The 26,236-nt window shown below is 45.2% G+C and overlaps 1 protein-coding gene and 1 long non-coding RNA gene across 2 annotated transcripts in view; one reads left to right on the top strand and one right to left on the bottom strand.

The window, feature by feature from the left end:
* Nucleotides 1-26,236, bottom strand: part of GPR39 (G protein-coupled receptor 39) — a 199,650-nt gene that overhangs the window by 849 nt on the left and 172,565 nt on the right. The window lies entirely within an intron of this gene.
* LOC122240894 lies at nucleotides 166-3,772 on the top strand. The gene is made up of 3 exons (XR_006220660.1): nucleotides 166-630; nucleotides 763-930; nucleotides 3,575-3,772. It is a non-coding gene; the product is annotated as an uncharacterized LOC122240894 (long non-coding RNA).

Raw genomic sequence — 26,236 nt, 5'->3', positions numbered from 1 at the left:
GTGTACCCTATGTCGTATCAGGTGAAACAATATTTGTATTTCAAAGAATGTCTACATAAAGACAACCCAGTGATATTTTCAAGACAAATGGAAACGGTGTCCCTTGTAACAAAGAAGCATATTTAGTGACACTGACTTTGCATTCAATTTCAAGGGACACAAAACCGGGAATAGCCTGTCACTGAGAATGGTTTTTGAACATGTCTACTCCGTGCAGTGTGCACACCTGTAATTCTCATGCTCCTATCTGCAACAGCACCCTGTTTTTAGAAATTTTTAGTTATATCGTCTATTCACCCTCATGGGGGAAAAAGACCATTACCCACAGACAACAGATCTAAAACCCCCTTAAAGTTTAGCCAGTAGTGTGCTCATTGCCTGTGGCACTGAACTACGGTAAATGATCACGCCCTAAAGGGACACCACTTGGTGACCCCATGAGATCAAAAGTTGACTGAATGGACATGTTTGCATGTCCACAAGTTTGCTTTCCAACTTACACCATCTCTATTTCTATGACCTCTGACAGAGCAAAGGAGCATTTATCTACAGTGACAAAACATCCAAGAAAAGGAAGATCAGGAATCTGCACAACATTTGCGCTTTGCTCTGAAGCCAACACACCAGAAAGTAAGTTCCTGTGTGGAGAGCTGGGATCTTAAAGCTGTATTTTGGATTGTCAGAAATACTTCCTCCATTTCCTAAATTTGATTACTATAATAAGGAAAATTCATTCATGTTTTGAACTTTTGTATTTTCTAGGAAACCACAAGGAAGTGATGGTTGGCAATAATCCCTTTCTGCCTCTGATCCATAGTAAATATTTCATTGATAAATGCTCCAGGAAAACCAGCCATGTCTATGCAACCAGGGTTCGCCCTCCCACACACTCACCTGAGCATGCCCTACCTGGTAGCTGAGCAGCCCTAGGTATGTTCTCTGCCCCGGAAATAACCCAGTTCCCTGAACAAATCCTCCACAAATCCCAGCTGTCAGCAAAGAAGGTTCTGGAAACTCTGCTCCCCTGATCATTTCTAAGCGTTTCTCTTGTCAACCCTCAGCCCAAGCTGGAAACACAAACTTACTTGCTTATCTCTTTCCTTTGTGTTTGCTTCCCTGAGAACCTAAGTCTAAAAATACAATGAGCAAAGTAACGTATTGATCTGATAAAAAAGCAAAAAAAAAAAAAAAAAAAAATCACCTTAAGTCAAGAGTATATTCTGAATCAGCTAGTTATAGCTGCTGGAAGGGAACAAAAATCATCATTTTTCTGTGTTTAAATACTTGCACAAGGAAGCGGGGGCTTTTTTCCTCCCACTGCTTTGAGAAGCAAGGATGCTTCCAGACGTGTACTTTTCGAAGTGGGTTCATAAGTTACTTCTCCTTGTTTTTAGCAGAAGCAGTTCTGACTGAAAGGTTCATCTCATTAACTGAAGCAGCTGGGAAGCTTCCCCTACCTAGGGAAGCTATATGTCTTCACAAAGGTTTAAGTTCTCTTCTCTACCACTGCATTTCAGATCAGTACAACCATCTTAATCTGAAGACGTATTTCCCAGAATATGGAAATTGAGCACAGGATTTTAGGTGTGTCTTATGATCCCCTGTGGGAGGCCATACTTCAGGCAGCAAGAATCTAGCAAGGGGACAAGAACCCACTTGTACTTACTCTGGTTGAACACAGCATCACTTTTCAAGCCCAGGGAAGAAAGGCAGTGAGGAAAGGGGCCAGGGCTGTGGGGCAAGTTACAAAGTCATTATTTTTGTGTCCTTTCTTTGGCCCTCTCCTATGTGCGTGACCCTTATGCTGGTTACCTTCACCCCCTACACCCGGCATCAGTTGTCCTTGACTGACCTTCCTGTCTAAAGAAGCAGAGTGCAGTAAAAAGCAAGACCAAATATCTTGGGTATGAGGAAAGGCAGAAGACCAGATGAAGAATTGTAACTTGATTTGTCGTTTTAGCCAGGATAAAATTTTTGCTCTGAAATCGAAATGAGCTCGTCCATAAGTGGGAGGTAACTTACTCTAAACAAGTTGCTGAAAATAGGGAACCAGACCCAAGATTCTCCAGTGATGAGGAAAGGGGAAATCTCTGCTTTCTGGGTGTAGAGTAGCAAGGTAGGATAGCAAATATGAACTTGGAGAACAAGAGAGGAGAAATTGAGTTAGAAATCCACAGAGGTTAACAATTAAGCATCAGAAAGGTCTTGACACATAACCAGGAATAATGTATTGAGTGTTCCCTCTGCCAGGTTCTGTGCTAAGCACTCTGTGTTTATTTCCTATGTGTTTCTCACTTCTGATAATCACCTGGTGAGATCAAAGCTGTCATTATCTTCATTGTACAGAGGAAGAAGTTGTGTCTCAGGTTAGTTGCCCACATCCTATAGCTAGGACACAGGCTTGCTAGGCTCCAAAAGCCATTATACATCTGTGTTTTTTTTGAACGACACAGTATTGTTTCTCCTTTTTTCCATTTGAAAAATACAGAAAATGCAGGCAAGTAAATATGAGCCATAATTCCACCCTGTAAAATGGATGTAAAACAGCACTGACCATTAGAAATACAATGTAAGCTACTGTGGTGGCTTACAACTTAAAATTTTGAATAGTCACATTCAGAAAGTAGAAAAACAGGGTAAATCTATTTTAATATGTTTCTTAACCCTCCCACCACAACTAGAGGTGGGAAAAAGGGCTGGTGTCTTTCCTCCTTGCTTTGAAACACAATTTTGTTCTAGGAAAATGGAGGATTAGGCATACAGGCACCCACCACTGGTACTTGTGACATGTGCCTCCATGGGTCATGTAATAGAAGTTAGCCTCTGGTGGGAAGCAAGGGGGAACAAACCAGCCCCCTTGTAAAATTTGTCATTTTATAAGGTAATGGCTCACTTTTACATTTGAAAAAAAAATGCATTGAGATGACATTGAGACTGTCGTGTCCCAGGTAATTTTTTATTGGGTTTTGTGCAACTAGTTCAGCTCTAGTCCCAGCTACTCTGAGACAAAGCTTTAAAATCTTACATTCATGCCTTAATAGAGTATATTAAAGGTTTGACTAAATTTATGTTTGGCTGCATTAGATTTGGACTTACATTTGGAAAAATCTATAATGCTTTGGTCTGTATGGTATGTGCAGCCCACAGTTAAAAACAACTTTACTATGAACTTGAATGAAGATCAGTGAACTGAACCCAGTCATGTTAAGTCGGCAAACTGTTTTAACTATATTATTGATAGATCTGTATTATATTGAAGACAGCCTTGCCCTCTGGGTAAGAAATACCTTCATAGCTTATCTGTTTTTTCCACATAAAGTACTTCCATTTGTCCTCCGTGATCACTACGCTAAAATGACAGGTGCCATTAGACGATGACACAGATTTATTCTCGGCAAAGTAATGTTGTTTAAAAAACAGAAGTAATAGAGATGGCCAACAACATGTCATACTAGCATTTGAGTCAGCCTGCATGGTTTCATCTGCGGAAAACGTGAAGCTATGCCACCTGGGATGTGGCAACATTCTTAACATCTGACTCTGGCTCTGTTTTCTCCCTTCTAAACCTTTCCAGTGCAGGAAGCTGTTCCTGTGATCCCGAGTTCACCTTAGAGTCGTCAGAGAATGGGAGAGCAGGTCTCCCATGGAAACTAGGCCCAGAACCCCTCTGTCTTACAAATGATGGAACTGAGGCTGATTCACCCAAGATCTCCAAAGGCAGAGTGGCACGACTCTCTCTACCTCTTGTCTTATGGCTCAGAACATGGGATTTGACTTTTGATTGACAAACAAGCCTATCATTCTATTTTCTTTATGTTTATTTAATTATTTTGGAGAGAGGGAGAGGGAGAGGGAGAGAGAGAGAGAGAGAGAGAGATTGATTCCCAAGCAGGCTCCACGCTGTCAGCATAGAGCCCAGTGCAGGCCTCGCTCCCACAAACCGTGAGATCATGACCTGAGCCCAAATCAAGAATTACACACTCAACCAGCTGAGCCACGGGGCACCCCCATCATTTTACCTAAATGTAGTTTTCTTCACTCCAGTTTTAGGCCCAAATGCTGGCCATCCCCCATCTGGAATACAATGCAAGGCAGGCCAACCTCAGATCCTAAAGTCAGCACAACACCTGCTCTGTACACTGTCTGGACTCAGTTTTAGGACCAGGTTCCTCAAAAAACAGGCACACAACAAAGCCCTGGAGCACATATTTTCCCCCTTTTAAAGGAAGGTGAAATGTAGCTTTCCCCAAAGGGAGCTGAAGCATGTTTGGAAAACAAGGTATGACTCCAGGTTACGACCTTGCGATCAAGCTGATAAGGACTCCATGTATCCATCAGACTGTCCATCTTACGTGAGTACCTGCTAGAAAAGAATACTTAGCTTCCTAAATACTGAGCTTCCAAAAAGCTCAGGAAATTCCATCTTTATCCAGTCAAGGTAGTTTGTGTGATTTGAATCACAAAGATTTGCTTTTCCACTTGGTGTTAGGGTCCCATTTTACTGAATTATTGAAGCCTTGGGATACAGAGGAGGTTGTAGAGAATGCTTTAGGTTTTCTGTGTTTAGCATAGATTCTCCACCTCTTCTTGCCCCAATAGTCCACTTCTCTCTAACTGTGACCACAGTGAGCAGGAGTTAGTGATCTCCCCTGCCCCCCCCCCTCTAATTCAAGTTCTCTGGACTTTACTCACTCAGCAGCCATCTCCTGATTAGCTGGGGCCTATTACAGACCCTTTCTTAAGCACTAGTGATTAAAGGCTGGGGAGGAAGAGGCAGCCACAGCCAGGTGACTGCTTGCCAAGGGTCCTGAGAGCTATCTGGGTACAGTTTTATGGAAGCAAAGAGCTGGTTGACCCTCCCAGGGGGGGTGAACGCTCAGGAAATTAAAGGAGAGTCAGAGGTAGCCTGCAAAGGGGCACCCAGGCAAAAACACAGCATGAGCAAGGGATGGAAGACTGTAATAGCAGCTGACTCTGCCAGCTTCCAGAGCCAGAACAACATGAAGGGTGGGTAGAGACTGTGGGAAATGAGGCCCATTAGAGAACACTCCATCAGGTTTTGTGAACAATAAATCAACTAGCATATAGTAGGATGAGGAACAGCTGCCTGTGAAGAGACATTTAAATAGCAATTGTCAGTGGAAAGTAAGCATATGGTTAGTTGAATGAAGAGCTAGGGAAAGACAAATACATCCAATAAAAGGTTTTAGCACTTACTCAATTTATATCTTTGTGTTTGCCAATCTGCTTCTGCTAGCCAGTTTGAGACATTGATCTCACTGACTTTGTCCCATCCAAGGAGCCCCAATCAGCACCAACCTTGGTTTAGTCTCTAATCTCTGAGACAGTGGCTCTCAAAGCAGGGTTCCTGGAACAGCAGCCTTAGCACCTCTTTGGAACTTGTTAGAAATACACATTTTAGGCCCCAACCCAGATCTACTAAATGAGAGACTCTGAGAGTGGAGCCTAGCAGTCTGGAATTAACAAGCCCACCTGTTGATTCTGATGTTTACTCCAATTTGAGAACTTATCTAAGACAACCCCAAGTTGAGGTGGAGCCTGGGTTCTCAGGCATTTGTGGTTCTATCACTATCACATTGGCCACCTTTTGAAGCATCCCATTTTCCTGAGTGCAGACTGAACTCATAATAACCGAGACCCCCTTCCCTCATTCCTGAGCACTGCCCTTGCCTTGGTCCTACCTTTCTTCTTTTTCTTCTTTCTCCCCTCCATCTTTTCCTAAGGTCACCATAAACCAGGCCATATACAGCCCTTGTCCACCCACACTGCCCACCCACACCTTCTCTCCTTCTCCATTACTTTCTAGGATGGCTTTGAGAAGGTGATTCCATCAGGAGCAGGCAAGTTCCTAACAGCTAAAAGGTGGCTTCCTGGATGGGTGGTCACCATGCACTGCTAGGGCTTGCCAAAGGAAATCTGAGAGGCTTTGGAAGCAATGCTGATGGGATGTGAGGGACCTGGGTGTTGGCCAAGCACTGGACATACCCCCACTGGGAGTCCACTCCACATCCCATGCCCTCTGACCCTGCCAGGGCTTGCCTGGATACTTGCAGTCACTTTTCCAGTGACTAGTCAGCTTAGTGATTATTGTTTAAACCCATCTGCCTCTTGCACCCTTTTCTATTGAAAAATTTTGTTTAGAAGAAGACTAAAAAGCTGTTAGAATTTGTTTTCAGAGAAGGGCACAGGCCACAACTTTAAAATGATGTAAAGGCCACAGATGGCCGCTTCTGTCCAGGAAGACAGATGGTTTGATGTCCCGTCTTTGCCCCAGCTACTTGATGGAGCCTATGAAAGGACTCTGTCCCCATTGTGGCTCCAGCCACCATGTGGAGGCCAGAGACCCAGATTCCAAAATGGCCTTCAATTTGCTAAGCATTACATCCATCTCATTCTGCTCTACAAGCTTCAGGACAAGGAAAAACCTATATAAATCGCTACAATCGCAGATATATATTTCTAAAGCAAGCCCTGCTGTCTGGGAGCTGTAGGACAGCCACATGCACTCAAAGTAAACAGCATTTAGAGTCAGCGTGGTGGTTTAGTGCCTCTATTCATTTATTAATGCATGCTAAATGATCAACTGGAATCCACTGAATAAATATTTTTCTATGTGGATCTCAATTGTATGCAGCTGTGTGGCTTTCTATGTAAAGAATCTATTCTGAATCTACTGATGGTTAAGTCCCCATGGGTGGTGTAGCTACAAATGCCAAAAGCTGTTCCTCAGCAAGACAGATGAAGGCAAATGCTTCTTGCCTCGTAACACACAGCACAGGAGTGGGTGGTGGGAACCAGGGCCATGATGCCCTCTAAGCCTGTGGGATGGCCAGGCCGCCCTTCAATGGATCAACTCATTCCCACTCACATACCTGGGCCATGTCACTTATAAACACCCATCACTTTTTATGGCTGAAAGCCTGCCATTTTTAATGGAATTTAGTTTCCTGCAAATGGTAGAGAAAGCCTCAGAATGCTAGCACTCAAGAAACTTAAGAGCTGAGTGTACTGGTGAACCAGCAGAATCCCCAGCAAAGTGGATGAGGAGCCTAAATTCACACAGCCTCGGAGTCCAAAACAGGGCCTCTCAGTCTGATGGTGTCTGCACTGGCCACGACCTCCCCTCAGAACACACAAAAACCACACAGCCCTTGAGTAAAGCCGCACTCGGCCAAGAGTTCAGCAGAGGCAACACGGGCATTCTGGGAGTGTGGAGACCAGCCAAAGTACCTGCAGATCTCCCCCTGCGTCTCTCGTTCCCTGCTCATGCCCCCTCGGTACAGCACAACAGACGGAGACCCTGGGAGAACTGGTGTTGAGTGCCTATGACTGAGGCAGGCCAGGCCCAGGTGAGGCAAGCAGCCCCTTAGTGTGTCTTTCCTAGACTCCAAGACTCTGCACATGCCTGGGCCCAGACCACATCTTCCCCACCCTCTGCTCTTTGTTCTCCTGTGTCCCTTCCTCCCTCCCCCTCCTTTCCCCCCACTGCCTATGCTTTGCCCAGCTCTTATTCTACAAGTTTCTGCTTAGTGTCACTGCCTCCAGGAAGCCTTCCTGTCTCCACAAGGCTCAGTCAAGTTTCTACTACAGGTTCACCAGCATCTTTTACTCCTGTCCCTGTCATCATAACAATACAGCATAAACGAGACCATCGACTCCATGGGGGCAGGATGCCCCATCTTCACTGTTGTATCCTCAGCACACAACAGAAAACTGCTACATACTGATTGTTCCATCAACATTTGTTGGGGGCAGGCAGAGTGTTGGAGGTTCCAGGTGTTGGAGTGTATTCTGATGTACACACAATCAATCTGAAGCTACCTTCCCTGACCAGAGCGGTCAGTACTAATCCTCCTAACACAGAGCCTGGTGCCTTCATGCTTCCAATCCCCCATCCCCAGGTGAAGAGAAGTAGACAGTAGGAATTGCATGAAGGGATCACTTTCTCATTTAAGCAAGACAAGAACCTCCAAGCCCAAGAAAGAGGGGTTGAAGAATTTTGAGTCTGACCAAGGCCTTCAGGGGTCAACAGTTTTAGTGTCCCACCCCACTGTGCTAACTAGCCAATCCCTGGATGATCTACACTAAAAATGTGTTTCTTGCCCAATCTCTTTCCAAGATGGCCTGAGGGTCAGCCCGTTAAACAGGTTATAGAAAAGCCACATTTACCAAGAGAGGAGCTAGAGGACATTCATTTGTCCCAAAATAATGTGATAAATCATGGCCCCCATGAAGATGCTACAAGTCTTTGTCAGAGAAGCTGCAGGCCAAGACTCAAAGCCTAAGGGTTGAGGTGTGCAGTCAACGTGATAACTTGGAGATGAAGAGAAAGCACCTAGAAGAGCATTTGGTCAATGTGGTGAGACTTTCTATGTTACATGCTGTGTGGCCCCAGGGGAATGCAGTCCTGCAGTTATAACCCTCAATTTCCACTGGGACACAACTTGGTCACAGAGGCAGAGGATCTGGGGAGAGAACACAAGGAAGGTCAAACTACCTCCCCTCCTGCTCTATGCAGGAACTAATGTTCCAATAGTGTATTTCCTGGCACCTCTGCCTTTGCTTCCATCCAACCTGGGCAACTCCACCCACCAAGGAATGCCCATCTTTCCTCTCTAAAGCTCAGGCTTCTTATCTACAAAATGGATCTAAGAACAACTGCTGGGATGATGAAATGTGGCAATAAAGTGCTAAATGCAGTGCTTGCTGCCAGACAAGGGCTTTTTGTAGTTATGACCATGAGCACCTCCATCATCATCTCCACCTCTACCAACCATCCTCACCTCTGCCACCACTATCTCCATCATCTCCTCTACAGTCATCATCTCCACCTCCACCCCATCACCCTCTCTGCCACCACTTCCACCATCATCACTGGCTCCATCACCTCCTCTACTGCCATCACTTCCAGATAGCTCCCAGAGATCAGAGATCCAGGGGAAGGCTGCCTAGATCCACCAGATCTCAGACACCTTCTGATCCTTAACTTATAGATAGAGCCAAGAATGATTCCATGACTTTAGCCGGGTTGTCCTGCTCATCAGTAGCAGAGAGATAACCAGGACTTATGTCTCCTCATTTCCTAGTCAAAGTTCTTTCCAGTACTTAGGTTTAAAGCTTCTGTCACTCTGCTCTGTAACTCTGAACCACTTATCCCTTCCTCAATAGCTACATATGGGTATTTGTGGTTTTAAGAAGAGAGTCAATGAGTAGAGGCCATAATAAAGGAAACAACTAACAGAAGGCAAGTTTAAAGAGAAAGGACAAATTTCAAATCCCAGGAAGACAGGAGCCCTGAGCCCTTCCCCAAGTCCCTGTCTCTGCCCAATTCCTCTCCAGGAGGAATGACAAGTGGCAGGGAGGCTACATGACTGCCTGTTCATCTGGTCACTTCAGCTAAGAATCTTTGCTTCTTTCCTCCATCCTCTACTCCACCCTCCAGCACACATCCCCACCCACACCCAGTGCCCCATGGCCCTGTCACCTCAGGCTAAGCTCTAGTACAGTGGCGGGAGTGAGGGCTGGGATTTGGAGTCAGACTGACCTGGGTTTAAGTTTCAGCCTTGCTATTTACCAGCCGTGTGATCATAGACTTACATCTCTGTGAAATGGGTAAAATAACAGTATCTACTTCATGGAGTTAGTGTAAGAAAAGCTCAAGGACATGCATACACGTGAAGGACTTAGCACAGCAGCACTGCATGAACCACAGCTCCTACTACTCATTACATAATCCCATCAGCTGCCCCAGGGTGAAGGCAATACCAGCTAAAATTAATACAGTGCATATGTATTTCAGACACTCTTCTGAGCACTTGACTTAAACTTGCTTAGTTAAACCTTACACTAAGCCCCACTGGATGGCCACTACTGACTTTTGTTGCTATTATACAGATAAGGTAAGTGATGGTGTGGATAGGTTAAATTTCTTGCCCAGACTCACACAGCTGGCCAGGACAGGCCAGAAGTTAGACCCAGGCAGCCAGAATTGGTGTTCTTCATCACCCGGCCCCAGCAGGCTGCCCTCAGCTGCAGGACCCCTCAGGGGGATCAGAGATCAAATGCTTTCCGAGTCCCAAACTCAAATTAAGGTATTTCAATTCAAATGGCTACAAGGTTAAAAATAAATAAGTAAAAATAAACACCCCTTCCCAACACATCTCTCTGATAAGGCATGCTATCAGCTTGAAAGGGCCTTTTTTACATTTAGCATTTTCCGATTATGAAGAGAAAAGCTTGGTGGATTTCAAAGAAACAAACTAGCTTTGAATAGAAGTGTGGCAGGCTAGACTAGAGAAGGTCTGCTTTGGACTGGATTTATGTTATGGAAAGCAAGCACCTCTACCCCACCCCCACTCCTATCCACAGCAAGAGTTCTCGAGAAGGATACTTTCCTATGAAGACTCATTTAAATTCAGAGTTAAAGACTACTCTCACCCATCACAGGCTGCCTCTTCCCCTCCTCATAAATACAATCTAAAATTCTGTTTCAAAGTAAATTAGAAAGTAAGTTCAGCTCCCCATTATCTGCTCATATCTTGTAAGTTAGTAAAGAAATTCTGGGAACAATCTATAGCAAAATGCCAGGATAGGAGGCAAAAAAAAAAAAAAAAAAAAAAAGGAATCAGCTGATGGGAGAGATACCAAAAGAGGTTCAGGAAGGAGCTGGGCTTATACTGTGGCTTATTTAGAGCTGAGGGTTCTCAACTGAAAATCAGTAAAGCTCTCTGGGAAGTTGAGGAGATGGTATCAGGCTTCTAAGATAGAGTTTTGTATCAAGAATGATCAGATAAGGATGCCTTCCTGTTAATGATTTGAAAATGAAATTACTGTTGCATGACAGGATAAGAATAAATCCCTCCTGGTAGTTTTTTTCTTTTCATAGGGGCAAAAAAAACTTTGAGGAAATAGCCTTGTAGACTTGGGAAAATGAAGCGTGAGCTCTCCTATCCGAGTGTAGCAGTAACTGTCTAAGATGCACATTATTATACACACTAAATCCAATCCAGCCCAACAGTAACATCCTGCTTTCATGTTTAAAGCTAGTCCTTATCTGTTATCTCACTTGTCTCTTCCACCTGACCACCAAATGGCAGAGCACCTCTAGATACTGTCCCCAGATCTCTGCCATCTAGAAGGTGGGCACTTCCTCTATGCCTCTACCCTGAAATACCATCTCTATGGATAATGCGATCCCAAGTCAATGTTGCCAGCCTTGGTAGACATCCACAGCCTACTCAACATCAAGGCTTGGATAGCTCATCTGCACCTATAATGAGATATGTTCATCCAACCTGCCCTCCCTCCACTACTCCCAACCTTAATAAACTCTTCCACCACTCACTGAGTTTTTCTAGCTGGAAACCTGAAAGTCTCCCTATTGTATTTCCTCCTCCTTATTCCCATACTCAGTCCCCAAGCCTATCAGTTATACCTCCATCATCTATTCCCTTCTCCCCATCCCATTCCTAATGCGGGCTTCCATTTTCTCATGCCTGGACCAGCTACCTGACTGGTCTTGTTCAAAATCACTCCTGACCAAACCACTCTCCACACGAGCCAGGATCATCTTGTTAAATTAAAAAGTTCACATCACTCCCCTGCTGAAAACTTTCCAATGGCATATTATTGACCTTAGAATAAAGTCCCAAGTCTTTAACAAGTCCTATAGGATCTTACCTGGCTTATTCCTTCGGGCTCTCCTTACACAACCCTCTCTGCTTGCTCTGTCTCCTTCCAACACCTGACACTTTCTCATTTCCTAGAGCCAGACAACCCCTTCTGACTCAGAGCCCTTACCCAGCCAGCTTCCCTTCCCCTCATTTTTCTAATTCACATTCATTTTTTAGTCACTGCTAAAAGACTGCTTCTTCCAACAAGCTGAGACTTCCAGTTTAGACCCATGTTTTAAGCCCCCATTGCCCCATACTTCTTGATCACACTCTACATTCTGATGTATTTAACTTGGAATATGTGCCTTTTGTGTCTGTCTTCTCAGCCATGTGAGCTCCATGGGGTTAGAGCTGGCTCTGTCCTATTCTAGGTCTGCAGTGACTGGAACAGCACGTGGCACATAGGCGTGCACAATACCTGAGGGAAGACCTGCCAGGGCTTGCTGCTCCTAACCATGTAGTGAGGTAGATGGGTGGGGGCTGCCATCCCTATTTTTAACTGATAAAAATGGTGACATACATGACACTTAATCGGTTTGATACTGGTTACAAAGAAAATGAGTAAAAGACCGGAAGCTTAAAACCTGGCATCTTCCAACCAAAGATACTCACAAATTTAAGTACATTACTCCAGCATTGTATGTCCATGTCTGTAACCCTCTCTTCCAGAGATGCAGTCCCACACCCATTCCCACAGCTTAGCCCAGGAGAGGGAGGCAAGTGCAGGACCTTTCCCAGGACAGACTGAAGATCTGAATCTAACCATTGTCTGCAAGGACCTGCATTAACTGAGCTACACAGTCAAATTTCAGAAACTTGGGCTTTTAGACGCCCCCAAAACCTCAGAGATGACAAAGGAGTTTCCTTTCCTGTAAAATACGCGTGTATCTTAGATTATCTGAGGCCCTTTCCACCTGTGAGACTCTAGTTTAACTTCCCTGTATGCCAGGAGTCTCATCTAAAAAAATTATGGGTGATCTGAATCACATTTCACAGGGATGTTGTATGAATTAGACAGGATTCTTATACTTTTTAGGATTTCCAGGGATATAAATTCTAAGGATTACAATCATTTCATTATGTAAAGTCCTCAGTGATAGCCAAATGGCTTCACTCCTGCCACTCAGGCTGTGGTCCATGGCATCCCCTGAAGGCTTACTACAAATGCAGATTCTCAGGCCCCAGCACCGACCTGCTGATCAGAATCTGTGTGGCCTGTGCTACAGTGTACAAGCTTCTTAGCATCACTTAGCATCTCGATCTTTCCCCACTTTCCTGCTGCCTGTCCTCTGAGCCTTTTTACCACTCCCCTACTTAGCCCCATACCTTTCCTAATTTCCAAGACATACCAGGTCTTTGCTCACAACAGACTCCAGGAATCTCCTACTTGACCAAGTATTCCCTCCTCTGGGAAAGGCTCCCTGTCCATTCAAAGAGAAGGAACCTCTCCGACCTTGTCCTTGTTTGCACGATAATACACTTTTTTTTAAGTTTATTTATTTATTTTGTAAAAGAGTGCTTGCACACAAGCAGGGGGAGGAGCAGAGAGGGAGGGGAGAGAATCCCAAGCAGGCTCCGTGCTCTCAGCTGGGTCGATCTCACAAAACAAGAGATCATGACCTGAGCCAAAATCAAGAGTTGGACATTTAACAGACTAAAACACTTAAGCACCCTATAACCACACTACTTTAATGATGAATTTCCATAGCTGGCCTACTGTAATCACTGGAGAGCAAAGGCCATACATATTCCAGACACTGACTCATGCCTAGCATAGCACAATAAGCCCTCAACACATGTTTCTTAAAAGTATGAAAATCTTTAATCCCATTAAAATGTATGCCAAGGTCCTATCCTGAATTTTTGACTAAACTGTAACCCTACTGCACTGATTTCACACACACACACCATTTTATTCCTTAGGGAATGGTACTTAGAAAATGATTTTGGACTTCTAGAAGAAAAATCAGATGCCACTTCTCCCAACCTGAGAAGATGCACTTAAAATAGACTGACTCTAGGTTGTTCTAGAACCTGGAGACAGGGCAGGAAGGCACTGGGACAGCTCCATTATTCACCAGGAAGACCACCCAACTGGTCTTGGGTGGATGAAGAACAGGAATCTTCCTCTCTCTTGCCAAAGCCCTGCTTGGGGCCATGTTAGAATCTGCAAATCTCTCAGGCTTTAAGTGGCAACAAGTCTCTGGGCATATTGTGAGTCTGGCAGAGGCTGAAGAAAGACTCAGGAGACCAAACAGCCCCTCAAGCACACCGGCCCAACCCAGGAAAGGCAGGCTGGAATGCAGAGGGTGGCAGAGGCTTCTGGGCCTCAGATCTCGAACTCCTCTGAGAACAAGTGCTTCCTAGGGCAAGGCTCTACTTGAGTGTGCACTGGCAGGTCCAGACGGGTGTGGTGAGGAGAGCACATGCTGCAAGACACATCTAAGGTGGGGGGAAAACAAAGCATAAGGGGGATACTGGGGAGTGTGAGGCACTGGCATGGCCTGGAGCAAAGTCCCAATGTGTGTGGAGGGGGTGGGTACACACTGTGGGACACATCTAAGGTGGGGGAAAAATCAAAGCACCAGGGGGAGACTAGGTGGTGTGGGGCACCAGCGTGACCTGGTGCATGCTGGGACTGAGCGTGGTCAGAAGCCCCCCAGTGTAAATCCACGGCCCCCTTAGGATGTGTCTGCTCAGGCTAGAGCCAGCATGGCCAGGCACCCTTCTTCACCTGATCACAGACTGGTCACACTTGGCTTTGCAGCAACCTTACAGATATGTCCAACCCCACCATACTATAGATGAGGAAAGGGAGGTCCACAGCAGGAGAGACTCATCTCAGGTCACAGGGCTGTCCAGCTGCTAGGAAAGGAGCAGGACCTCAGCCCGACCCCTTTCTCCTTTCCTACAGCCCAGACTCTGCCTTTCACTCTGACATTTAGGACTTTCACAGCCTGAGGCACTGAAGCCCCAGTTTAGAAAATAGCACTGTGCATTGATGGTGGTTTTAGGATTAGAACCCTTGGCTGAGAACTGGGCTCCTTCACTCATGAGTGGTATGATCCTGGGGAGCAAGTAACTTAAACTTCTTGCTATCGTTTCTTTTTATTGCAAATATATATGTATATATGTATTACATATACATATGTATATATATATTACATATATACATATGTATATATATATTACATATACATATGTATATATGTATTACATATACATATGTATATATGCATATATATGCAAATATATACACATACATATATAGCCAATGGAAATGAGATTATATGTCAATATTTTGCATATTGTTACTCAATAAATATTATTTCCCTTCTAGGTTTCCTAGAATCCTGGGTTGGAGGGAAAGACAAAGTAATACCATTGCCACCATCCTCCCTGGAACATGGTATTCTGCATACCATTGCACGTGGATTGCATTAACTTTATGGTGAGGTGCCCAACCATTCAACTCAAGTCTCATGTTGTCTACCTGAAGATAGATCTGGTCCCACAGATTAAGGATTCAGTCCTATAAGACCGCCCCCTGCCCCTACTTCAAGATGCCAGTCCCAAGCCCAGGTTGTCACCTGTGCTTCTGACCAACTGGCTATAGATTCAAGGTTCCAATGTCTCTCGCCTTGGGTTACATTAATTAGCCAGGGCAGCTAACCAAACTCAGAAACATTTTACTTATTAGATACTAGCTTATTATAAAAAGATGTAACTCAGCAATAGCCAGATGGAAGAGAAGCAGAGGACAAGGTAGAGGGAAAGGACATGGAACTTCCATGCCCTCTCTGGGGCACCACTCTCCTTTTGTTTCCATGTGTTCACCAACCAAGAAACTCTGAATCCCATCCTTTCCAGGTTTTATGGAGGCATGATTGATTGGATCCATCACTGATGGTAATAATTTAATCTGCAGCAGCCCCTTTCTCTTCACAGAGGTGAGAGTAGGACTGCAAGTTCCAATCCTCTAATCACAAAGTTGGTTCTGCTGGCAACCAGCCCCATCAGGAGATGCTTTCCAAAAGTCACCTCATGGGGCGCCTGGGTGGCGCAGTCGGTTAAGCGTCCGACTTCAGCCAGGTCACGATCTCGCGGTCCGTGAGTTTGAGCCCCGCGTCAGGCTCTGGGCTGATGGCTCGGAGCCTGGAGCCTGTTTCCGATTCTGTGTCTCCCTCTCTCTCTGCCCCTCCCCCGTTCATGCTCTGTCTCTCTCTGTCCCAAAAATAAAAAAAAATAAAAAAAAAAAAAAAACGTTGAAAAAGTCACCTCATAAACATGACAGAAGATACCTTGATTGCTCTCCTCACTTGACAAATTCCAAAGACCACGTGTATTTCTTATAAATCACACTATCACAGGTGGTAAAGTACACATTAGTTTTTCTGTCTGCCTAGAATTAATCTTCCCTCCTTCCAGAAGAGAACCTTGATAGTCCTTTGGGGAACAAATGTCCATCCATGACTCAATCTCTGAAATTCATGTTGGGAGCTGACTCTGTTCTCCAACCCCAAAGGTAGAGAGATAACAAAGGAATGGACAATCAGAGTTACAGTAGCTGGTTCAGTGATGAACAGGGATCCAGATCAGGCCAATCAGAGCCAGTCTTAGGGCATTTGCTGAAACCACTAGGAAAAAAATACTCTGCTAGAATTGCTAAAACAGAAAAATACAAGCTTATAAGCATGTGGCATGACTACCCTAAGATGGGACAGTCTTCCCTGAAATGGGTGACAACGCAAAGGAAAGCAAAGTGAAGATTTGCAAGAGAGAGGACAATGGGTTTCTAACATTATTTGAGTCTGGATTCTACACATATTTTGCTTAAGCCAATTTAAAATGGTTTTCTCTTATTTCCAACCATAACAATCTCAATTACATAAATGTCTTTAATTTAGTGAACTACAGAGGAGATTCTTCAACCTCCTAAGGTAACATCACTCAGTCTCTCAAGTATAACCTGAACCCTTTCTCCTATAAACAAACATTTTCTTTGGCCTATTTGAAGTAAAAGAGAAAGTGAGAGGCAGCAGTGGCTGCTCTCCACCACTCATACCACTGGGACTTGATCTACTTGAAGCTTGATTTCTCTCTTTTCTCTTTATTGATTAAGGCAACCCAATCCTTGCCTTTCATAGGAAATCTATACTTATTTACTTGTTTCCTGTTGCAAAAACCTTCTTTTGAATATCCCTTTTTCCTCCCTCATGCAAAATATTTTTGGATGTAGGACTTAAAGTTGGAAGGTGTATCAGAGGACATTCCAGTAAAGTCCTATTTGACCAATGAGAAAACAGAAGGTGAATGGCAAACCTCACACCATCGATGGCTGAGCCTCTGACTTCCAGGTCTGTGCCCTCCCTCCACCCTCCCACCGAGTATTTCAACAGATATCAATTCCTTGCAGTGACCTTGCACATGGGCTGATTTAAATATTGAGACATCAAAATGCCCTTGAAGAAAGAACTGCAACTTTGCAATCTAGTCCCAGCTCTCTAACCAACCAGCTGTGTGACCTTGGGAATGTCATTTAACCACTTAAGATTTGTTTCTTCATTAATAAAATCAGAGATTGGACTAAGAGGATCATAAAATGTCACAAGTTTAATGACCCTAAAGCACATTGTGGGCAGAGAGAAAGCTAAGTGCTGAATCAGCATCACATGGCAATAAAAATTCCCTCCAATACTGGAATCTGAAGGTAAGCATGTTCAGGAGGATACAGGAAAAGAGGGAACTGAGAGCCCTGAAAAGCCATGTACTACAAACATAACTTTTTTCTTCTTCTTTTTGTTTCCACCTCACATGAGCCATTGGTGCCTTCCTATTTGCCTTTTAAAATCTTGTTAAAACTCAAACCCACTGTGTGTTGCTTGCTGGAGTTTGCCTGCTTTTCCTAAGATGATCCTGGCTTCCAATACTGGTCACACCTAGTTATTATTAGCTCCCCTGTTTTCCTCTCAAAATTGTCCCCAAATCAGGAGACTCAGAATGTGTAAAGTCTTCCTATAAAACAACAAGAAAAAAGCAGATGATCTGGTAGGAAAAGAAAAAGGGCAAAAAACCTGAACAGACACTTCACAAAAAGAACCAAATGGCCAATAAACAAATACAAAGATGCTCCACAGTATTAATCATCAGATAAACACAAATTAAAACCACAGTGGGATATTTCCATACACTGAACCAAATGGCTAAAATGAAAATACAAAGAGATATAAAACATGTGTAGGCAAGGCTATGGATAAATCATAACATTCATAAGCTGTTTACGGGACTAAAATTTGTAACTACTATGGAAAGCTATGTGACAGTCTCTCCTAAGGCTGCATGTATGCCTTCCCTATGACCCAGCAACTCTGCTCCTATGTATACGGCAACAGAACTGCATAAAATACCAACACCTGAAGACATGTATAAGAATGTTCATAGCAACTTGTCTATGACAGTCCCAAACTGGAAACTGAAGCAGCTCATCAATGGTAGAACATATAAACTGGAATATTCACACAGTGGGACACTATACACCAGCAACAGCATTGAGGATCAACAGAATACAAACATACCCTACAACATGGATGAAATTTACAAACATAATGTTGAGTGAAAACACAGAAGATTATATATTCTATGATTTTGTATATACCAAGTACAAAATCAGGAAAAGCTAATGTATGGTAGGAGAAGTTAGGATAATGGTTACCTTTGTGGGGGTAAGTGAAAGGGGAAAAGGAGAAATTTTAGTGTAATGGTAATGCTCTATTTCTTAATCTGTTTATGTCAATGTGTTCAAGCTGTAAGCTTCTAAGATGTGTACCTTTTGGTGTGCATTCTATATTTCAATTAAAAACTCAAATATTTTTTAAAAAGAATTCCAGCATGAACAATAAATGTCACAGACACTGTTATAGATTCAGTTGTGCCCTGCCCCCCACAAGTTCCTATGTTGAAGTCCTAGCCCCAGATACCTCAGAATGGGACTGTATTTAGAGATAGTCTTTAAAGACGTATTTAAGTTAAAATGGTACAATTACAGTGGGATTAGGATCCTATATGACCAGGTATCCTTAAAGGAACACAGAGGGACGACCATGTGAGGACACGGTGAGATGGTGGCCATCTGAAAGCTAAGGAGAAAAACTTCACGAAACTAAATCTGGTGACCTCTTGATCTTGGACCTCTACCATCCCAAATAGTGAGAAAAATAAATTTCTGTTGTTTAAACCACCCCAGTCTGCAGGATTTTGTTATGGCCACGCACACTGACTGAGACAGTCACCCTGGTTATTTGTGACCTCCTCTCACACACAGTATTGAGATATTACATAGGCGCTTCCCTGGGAGGTAAAAGAGGTTTGGGCAGCATGGGTGGAGGTGAAGTGGAAGGGATGGGTGGGAGACTGCTCCTCTACACCAGCATCAGCTTCAGGCTGCCCCAGGCTTTTCCATCATTCCAGAGCCTTCTCTGGCTGAAGAATAAGGCAGCAGGTCTCCTAAGGTAATCTTGCTGGCTTCCCATCTCAGAGCATTCACACAACTGTCAGAGCTCTGGGATTTTTGCTTGAATGGTCACAGAAAATTTTACAGCTAGAAGAGACAACAGGTGCTCTCATCAAGCCTTCTGGAGGAGAATGAGTGAGGAAATGAGCAAAGAAAGGTCCAGAGAAGTTAGGAGGCTGGCCCAAAGTCACACAGCTAGTTAATGGTAGAGCGGGGGCTAAATCTGCTGCCACACTCTGATTTCCAGACCAGGGCTTGTGCACTGAATCATTTTTGCCTTCCTCTCTTTGGAGGATGGGATGAGGAGATGTAGGGAAGGAATAGTTTAGCTTCCTTCATAAGCTTTAGCTTTGTTTCTGTCTTTTAAAGCTGCACCTACACAAGCTTATCATCTCCATGTTTTCCCCCATTTTCCCTTCTCCCACCATCCTCTTTATTCTTCCCTCGGTCCCACTGCAGGATTTCCTCCAAGTGTCTGAGAATATAGAGTCCAGGGTGCTGGGTTCTTCCACCTGTGTGCCTTCAGGCACATCACTGAAACTCTGTACAGATGGTTCCCCATCTACCCAGTGGGCACCAGCTGCTCTCTGGGTGGCAGAGCAAGCCTCTCCGAAAACTCTCCCCAGACAGAAATCCACTCCTCTCCCCAACCAAGGATGAGGGGGGTCAGTAAACATGAGCAGAGGTGGGTGGAGGAGTGGTCCTTTCAATGCATATTCCCTTTGTCTCCAGCCTGAGCTCTGTGATGGGGCCTCTCCAACACTGGACTCCATGGAAGGTACTAGAAACAGACAAGCAGCCTTCTTATTTAGAATGAGGGAACCAAAAGGCCATGATGGATTGACTTGTCCCAGCTCAGGGGCTTTACAAATCCAACCATCAAAATAACCTTGGAAGCTGGAACCTTGGAAGTGGATCATTCAATCCACTTAACAGACAACATAGACTTGACCAAAAACACCAGCTAGATAGACTGGGGCCAGATTTTAATTCTGCCCCCACCATACTCACCCAATCTACTGTGCCCCCACTGCCCCGTTTGCACCAAAAAATGGCAAATTGGCAAGTATTAGAATAGATGAGCCATGTGGCCAGGACTACAGGTGGTAAGATACCTCGCAGGCACTGCCTGTCCCACAAATATCTGGCGGTAGTGATGACAAAACAGCCTCCTTTGGATGAATCAACTGGAAACAAAGCAGTACTTATCACCATTAAGAATGTGCTGCTGACCTTATACACCATCCTGCTCAGACCTTGGGCAATGGCCACTCCAGACACCAGCACAGGGAGCGTAAGCTCTAAGTCACAGACATCTGCAGCAAGCCAATGACACTCTTCTTCCCCTATTAATGTGCTATTTGAGAGACACTTTGGTAATGAGCTAAGGGAATTCACTGGAGCTCAGGGACCAGCTTTCAGCTGGCCAGCTCTGGAAATCAGGCAGGAACTTGGAAATCTTCCAGTGGCAGCTCAGAGAGGGGCTCTGGGGGCTGGGACTGAGGCCAGGTAACAGCTGTGGCCAAAAGAAAACCACTGAAGCAGAAGAGCTGCATAGTAGGCCTTTCCAGATTTCTCTGGAGAATGGACATATCAAAAATGCAAAGGCTGTAGTTTGATGAGTTCAATAGGACCCACTGGTGACAGAGAAATAAAGAGGAAAATATGGGGTGATGTCAAGTGCCTGGGCATAAGCAAAGTAAAGCAAACGTGGCTCCTAGAGACACAGGAGGGTGGCAGGGAAGGCTTCCTGAAGCAGGAATCCTCCCAGACCTTTCCTGTGTGTCACAGAGCAAGTGATCCTGTCCAGGGGCAGGGAAGGAGGGGCTCTGAGCTACACAGATCCCCCAGGAGGTGAGGTATGGGCACTACGGGGCAGTGTCTGCAACGAGCCTGGGGACAGCATGGCCTCTGAGCTTCACAGTCCCAGGAAACTGCAATAGAGAGAAAAGGACTTGGGGAAGGTGGCAGGAGATGCTTGAGTGGGTTGTTAGAGGCCCCCTCCTCTCCCCAGAATATCCTTTACATGCCTGTGTCATAAACTAAACAGTGCTGAGATGCCCTAGCACAGAGCATCAGGAGCCATCCTGAGAAAACCACCCATGCAAAGGTGATGGCCCTAGGCTGACATCTTGGCACCAAGTGCATAGGGAGAGGGGGGCCTCCTATATCAGGGGGATCAGTGTTGAAGGGGATGGGTATTCCACAGGACACCAGGCTATTTCCTCTCAGCATCTGGGAAACTCTTTGTTGAGGAATGTCTGGCTAGGCAACAGGCCCCTGGGCACCAAGTACTCAAGCATTTCTAAGGACCCAGAACAAGTGACTTAGGAGACCAAGTCCCCAGGCTCAGGCTCCCGATATCCTCTCCAAGCTAACAGCTGTACTTAAATGATAGAGTCTAGAATGAGCAGAACTCGTCCCTGCCCTAAAAGGATATATGGCCTCAGGTAGACAGCAGGATGCGGTCAACTGATGAGAAGGGCAAAGCTCCATCAAACCTGAACAAGGGCTGAGGTGAGAGGACATGTTCCCATCATGCATCCATCCAAGATACATCAGGGCCAGGCACTGCTTGCCTGCCCCTCCCCCAGGGACTCTGCTCCTGGAGAGGTTAGGAAGGGCCCAGGGCAGCTTGTGAACAGCCAGGGGAAGCACCAGAGGGCAAGAAGGCCAAGGGAATTGTGTGATGGCAAGGGAGTCATAGCGGGAAGAGGAATTTCCCCTCCCCGCCCCTCCAGCCACAAAGACAGATATAGGACAAACATGGGTTCTCAGGAGCTCCTCTTGCTTGGACAAGGGATAGGAGACTGAAGGCTGCTACGGTCTGCAGCAAGACAGGGTCAACACAGAGGTGAATGAACACCCAGTTTATCCAAAGTGACAGATTTCTGGGGCCCACATGGAGCTCTTCTCCCTCTGGCTTGTGTGTACTGTCTGGCCTGCTTCCTTGACCTCTTTGCACCTCATCTGTAAAATGGGGCTACTATTGCCTGCCACTAGAGTTGGGCTCTTGGAAACTGGAAGCAAGGAAGTTATTTCCCCCTTCCTGCTGGGACCCTGTGTTGGTGCCATGGCCTGGAGGCCTGCTTCACTTCATTTTGGCCAAGAGCATAAGAAGCCTGCTATAGGAACATTATTCACACTTGTCAGACCTTCCACTGGCTTTGTTGGCCATCCTGCCCGAGGCCTGAGTTGCTGCCAACACTGCTGGCCCTGAGGACACATGTGTCCTAATCTGGCTGCAAAGAGACCTTGAGCCTTGCACACTGTGCCTGGCAGTGATCTCATGCCAGGCCAAGTTGACCTCAAGTCCAGAAGAAAACAAGCTAGGCTGCAAGACCCACATCAGGAACCAGGTACCCTGGAAAAGCACATGAGGGGACACCACCTCAGAGCAGAGGCAGAAGAGGCAAATGTTTGTCGGCAGGCCTGTGGGCTGGGAGCCCAAGACCCAGGCAGGACCTTAGAGATTACGGCCACCACCTACAGGGGGCTCTCCGGCTCGCAGGCAGTTGTAGTGCCCCAAGCTACGCCTTTGGCTACAGACTCCCGCAGAGTCCCAGGGAGCATCACTGGTACTCCTGGCACATTTCCACCCCAAACCAAAGAAACACACAGGGCAGGGTGCCCCAACCCCCCACATAGTGCCCCTGGCCTCCTTCTCACCTTCTAAAGGCCGCAGTTCCGTGAGAACCGCAGTGGTCATGGGCAGACACCCCGACCTTAAGGGAAACTGACCATTGCAAGCATTGCCAGGCTGGCTATGGGTTACGCTCAAGATAAAGGTAGAAGAGGACGGGAGTGCAGTAGGGTGGGAGGTGAACAGAAAAACCAGTCTGTGCTCCCACATCCCACAAACCACTCAGCATGCTTCTCAGGTAGGGCCAGGCCTCTGTGTGCCATTACTCAGGGATGGTTCATGCCCCTCCGGAGCACCATGGCCCAGGCCAGCCCCCATCGTCTGGCAGCCTCGATTCCCCTGGGTTCCTTGGCACCCACACAAGCAGTCACTATGTACTTAGCACTTCTTTACTCTTTGTCCCCATTTAGTCATAATAGAAGCTGTGTTCTCAATCTATTGTCACATTTGTGATCCAGAAAGCCCTCATTTCCTGCAATAATCTTAAGTGACAATTCAAGGCTAAATGTACTTTAATGTTTTGTAATGCTTCTAAAGCAACATCTCGAAATTATAATACAGCCCCTGAAATTACTAGTCTGAATGCAAGAGGGAATGAACAACTCGCAAACAAAATGAAAATCTAGCAAACTGATCTGAGGCTGAAATGATAAGGTTCAGTAAGTTTTAGCGACGTAAGTGGGAGAATGCTGGGGTGACCTCTGCCAGGTGGCCAGATGGCCTGGCCGGTGGAGCAGAGATTTAACTTCGGGAATGAATGCCTTCTTATTCTATCTTCCCTATTAATCAGGGAGGAGACATCCAGGATCTCCTCACCTGACTTTTCACAGGTGGGAAAATGAGGGGCACGTTTGGTGGGGAAGCAACCCCCTAGACCAAGGAGGAAAGTTTTAGGGAAGAACTACAGTAGGGCAGTAGAGGAAGGGCAGGTAGCACTGAGCCAGAGAGAGCCTACTTCCACTGTCCAGAGATGGTTCTCTGCTGATTCCGTGCATTCTTGTCAATGCTTACTCTATACCTGATTTATTTCCAGCATTATTCCTAAGTAACAGATGAGGACCCTGAGGCTCAGAGAAGTTAAAAGGTTTGGGAAAGTCCACAGAGACAGCTGTGTGGCCTGTGTTTGAACTCTGATCAAAGTTCGAAGCTTATGCTCTTATTTTACAGTAAAGCAAATCGGACTCTTTAAGAAGTATTTAAGTACAAAAAGACTTTCATTAAAAATATTAATAGTAATAACCCAGAGAATAAATAAAAACATAAACTGGGGAAAATATTTCCTGTACATATGGCAAACAAATGCCTATATAATATAAAAATATAAAATATATTTTTATATATATATATATTATATATATAAAGAGCTCTTAGAAATCAATAGGGAAAGACTAATAGTCTAAAGGAAAATAGACAAAGGATGTGAATAGGCAGTAGTAATAGCAATAAACACATCAAAAAATAATTAACTTTACCAATATATGAAAGAAATGTAAATCAAAACGGCAATGAAGAATCATTTTCACCTTTCACCTAGGTGTTAAAGATTGGTACTATACAGTGTTAGTGAGGTTCAGGTGGAAGGAGGGAGGGGGCATTCCCATTCACTGTTTAAAGAGAAAACCTGGGGCGCCTGGGTGTCTCAGTGGGTTAAGCGGCCGACTTCAGCTCAGGTCATGATCTCGCGGTCCGTGGGTTCAAGCCCTGCGTTGGGCTCTGTGCTGACAGCTCAGAGCCTGGAGCCTGTTTCAGATTCTGTGTCTCCCTCTCTCTGACCCTCCCCCATTCGTGCTCTGTCTCTCTCTGTCTCAAAAAAATAAGTAAACGTTAAAAAAAAATTTTTAAAGAGAAAACCTGCTTAGTCCCCTTGGAAGCAACAAAATCCAAATCCAAAGGCACATACTAGTTTCCCCAGGAACTCCATCTCTGAGACTCCAAGCCATAAAAATATTCAAATGTGCAACTATTTTAATGTTTATTTATTTTTGAAGGAAAGAGACAGAGTGTGCGTGAGCAGGGGAGGGGCAGAGAGAAAGGGAGACACAGAATCCAAAGTGGGCTCCAGGCTCTGAGCTGTCAGCACAGAGTCCAACGGGGAGCTCTAACTCATGAGCCATGAGATCATGAGCTGAAGTTGGACGCTTAACTAACTGAACCCACCCAGGTGCCCCTCAGATGCACAAATATTTTAGTACAAGGAAGTTCACTGCCAGAAACATTACCACCCAAATATCCAACAACAGGGGATATTTAATAATCATGGTACATCTACACATACCTGTTGAACCAATACTGGATGCACTGAAATAGACCAAGACCGCATTACACCATTAAGTAGAAAAAAGCAATCCATAACACATGCCTAGTTTGTGCTCTTGGAAGAAATAAGAGACATGGGTCTAGATGCTAGATGTGCATCTGTGCATTTGTGCTTGTATAGGGAAACCTCTGGGAGAGGCATCCACCGTGGACACCACTGAGCAGTAAAATCAGATGAGGAAAAGGGAGTTTCAATTTCCACTTTATATAGCTTGATGCATTTTGATTCTTTAACTTTATTAAGACAAACAGGACATTCTCTAAGAAGGTGGGAAAAGAAGCTCTAGGTTTACGCATAGTACAACTGGAACACTGTAGAGAATCACTAAAACAAGCCCTGCCTCTGCCTTTAAGGAGTGCATAATGGATCAGAAGTGGACTTGCATTCAGAGGCAAACAACTCTACAACAGGAGACCCCACAAAACCAGGAGAATAAAGATTCATGGCAAGAGAGAACCATTTCCCTCTGCAGAAGGTAAGGGAGAACGTGAAAAGCTGAAGAGAGTTTCTTAGAGAGGTGATTCGCACAATGGGCCTTGAGACAGAAGTAGCATTTTACTAGTTGAAAAGGATGAAAAAGGTATCAAGGAAGGGAGGACATGAGCAAGGCACTGAGAGAATATCAAGTGACATTTTGCTAAGCAAAGCCATTCTATACTCATTCTCTGGTCTAGGCCTAAGCTAAAAACATCGGAGTATAGCCCTAATAAGGGCAGGGCTGCCGCCAGGCAGAGGTGAGGTACAGACAGGTGGACTGAGCACAGAGGAGGCTGCCCCCTTGCCAAAGGAATCCACGGAGGCTCACCTTGGCCCAGCACTACCCTCTATGTCTCATGCTTAAAGTCTGCTGTGAACAATTCAAATTGGAGAGTGGAGCTTCTCTGACCTTCCCTTTGCATTACCTCCAGAATCTCCTCCCTACACTCCTTTCTTGGGCCCCTTGCCTTCCCATACACTCAAATCCCTGCCACTGAACAACTCAACGGCTTTACCTTGTGTGGTTGCAGATGCCCTCTTGGGCATGAATGCCAGGGTGTCCAACAAACCTAGGCCTAATTCTGGTTCTTCTTCTT

The sequence above is a fragment of the Panthera tigris genome, chromosome C1, assembly GCF_018350195.1.
Source record: "Panthera tigris isolate Pti1 chromosome C1, P.tigris_Pti1_mat1.1, whole genome shotgun sequence".
NCBI lineage: Eukaryota > Metazoa > Chordata > Mammalia > Carnivora > Felidae > Panthera > Panthera tigris.
The sequence above is the reverse complement of the archived record's forward strand: the minus strand, read 5'-3'. Positions and strand labels throughout refer to the sequence as shown.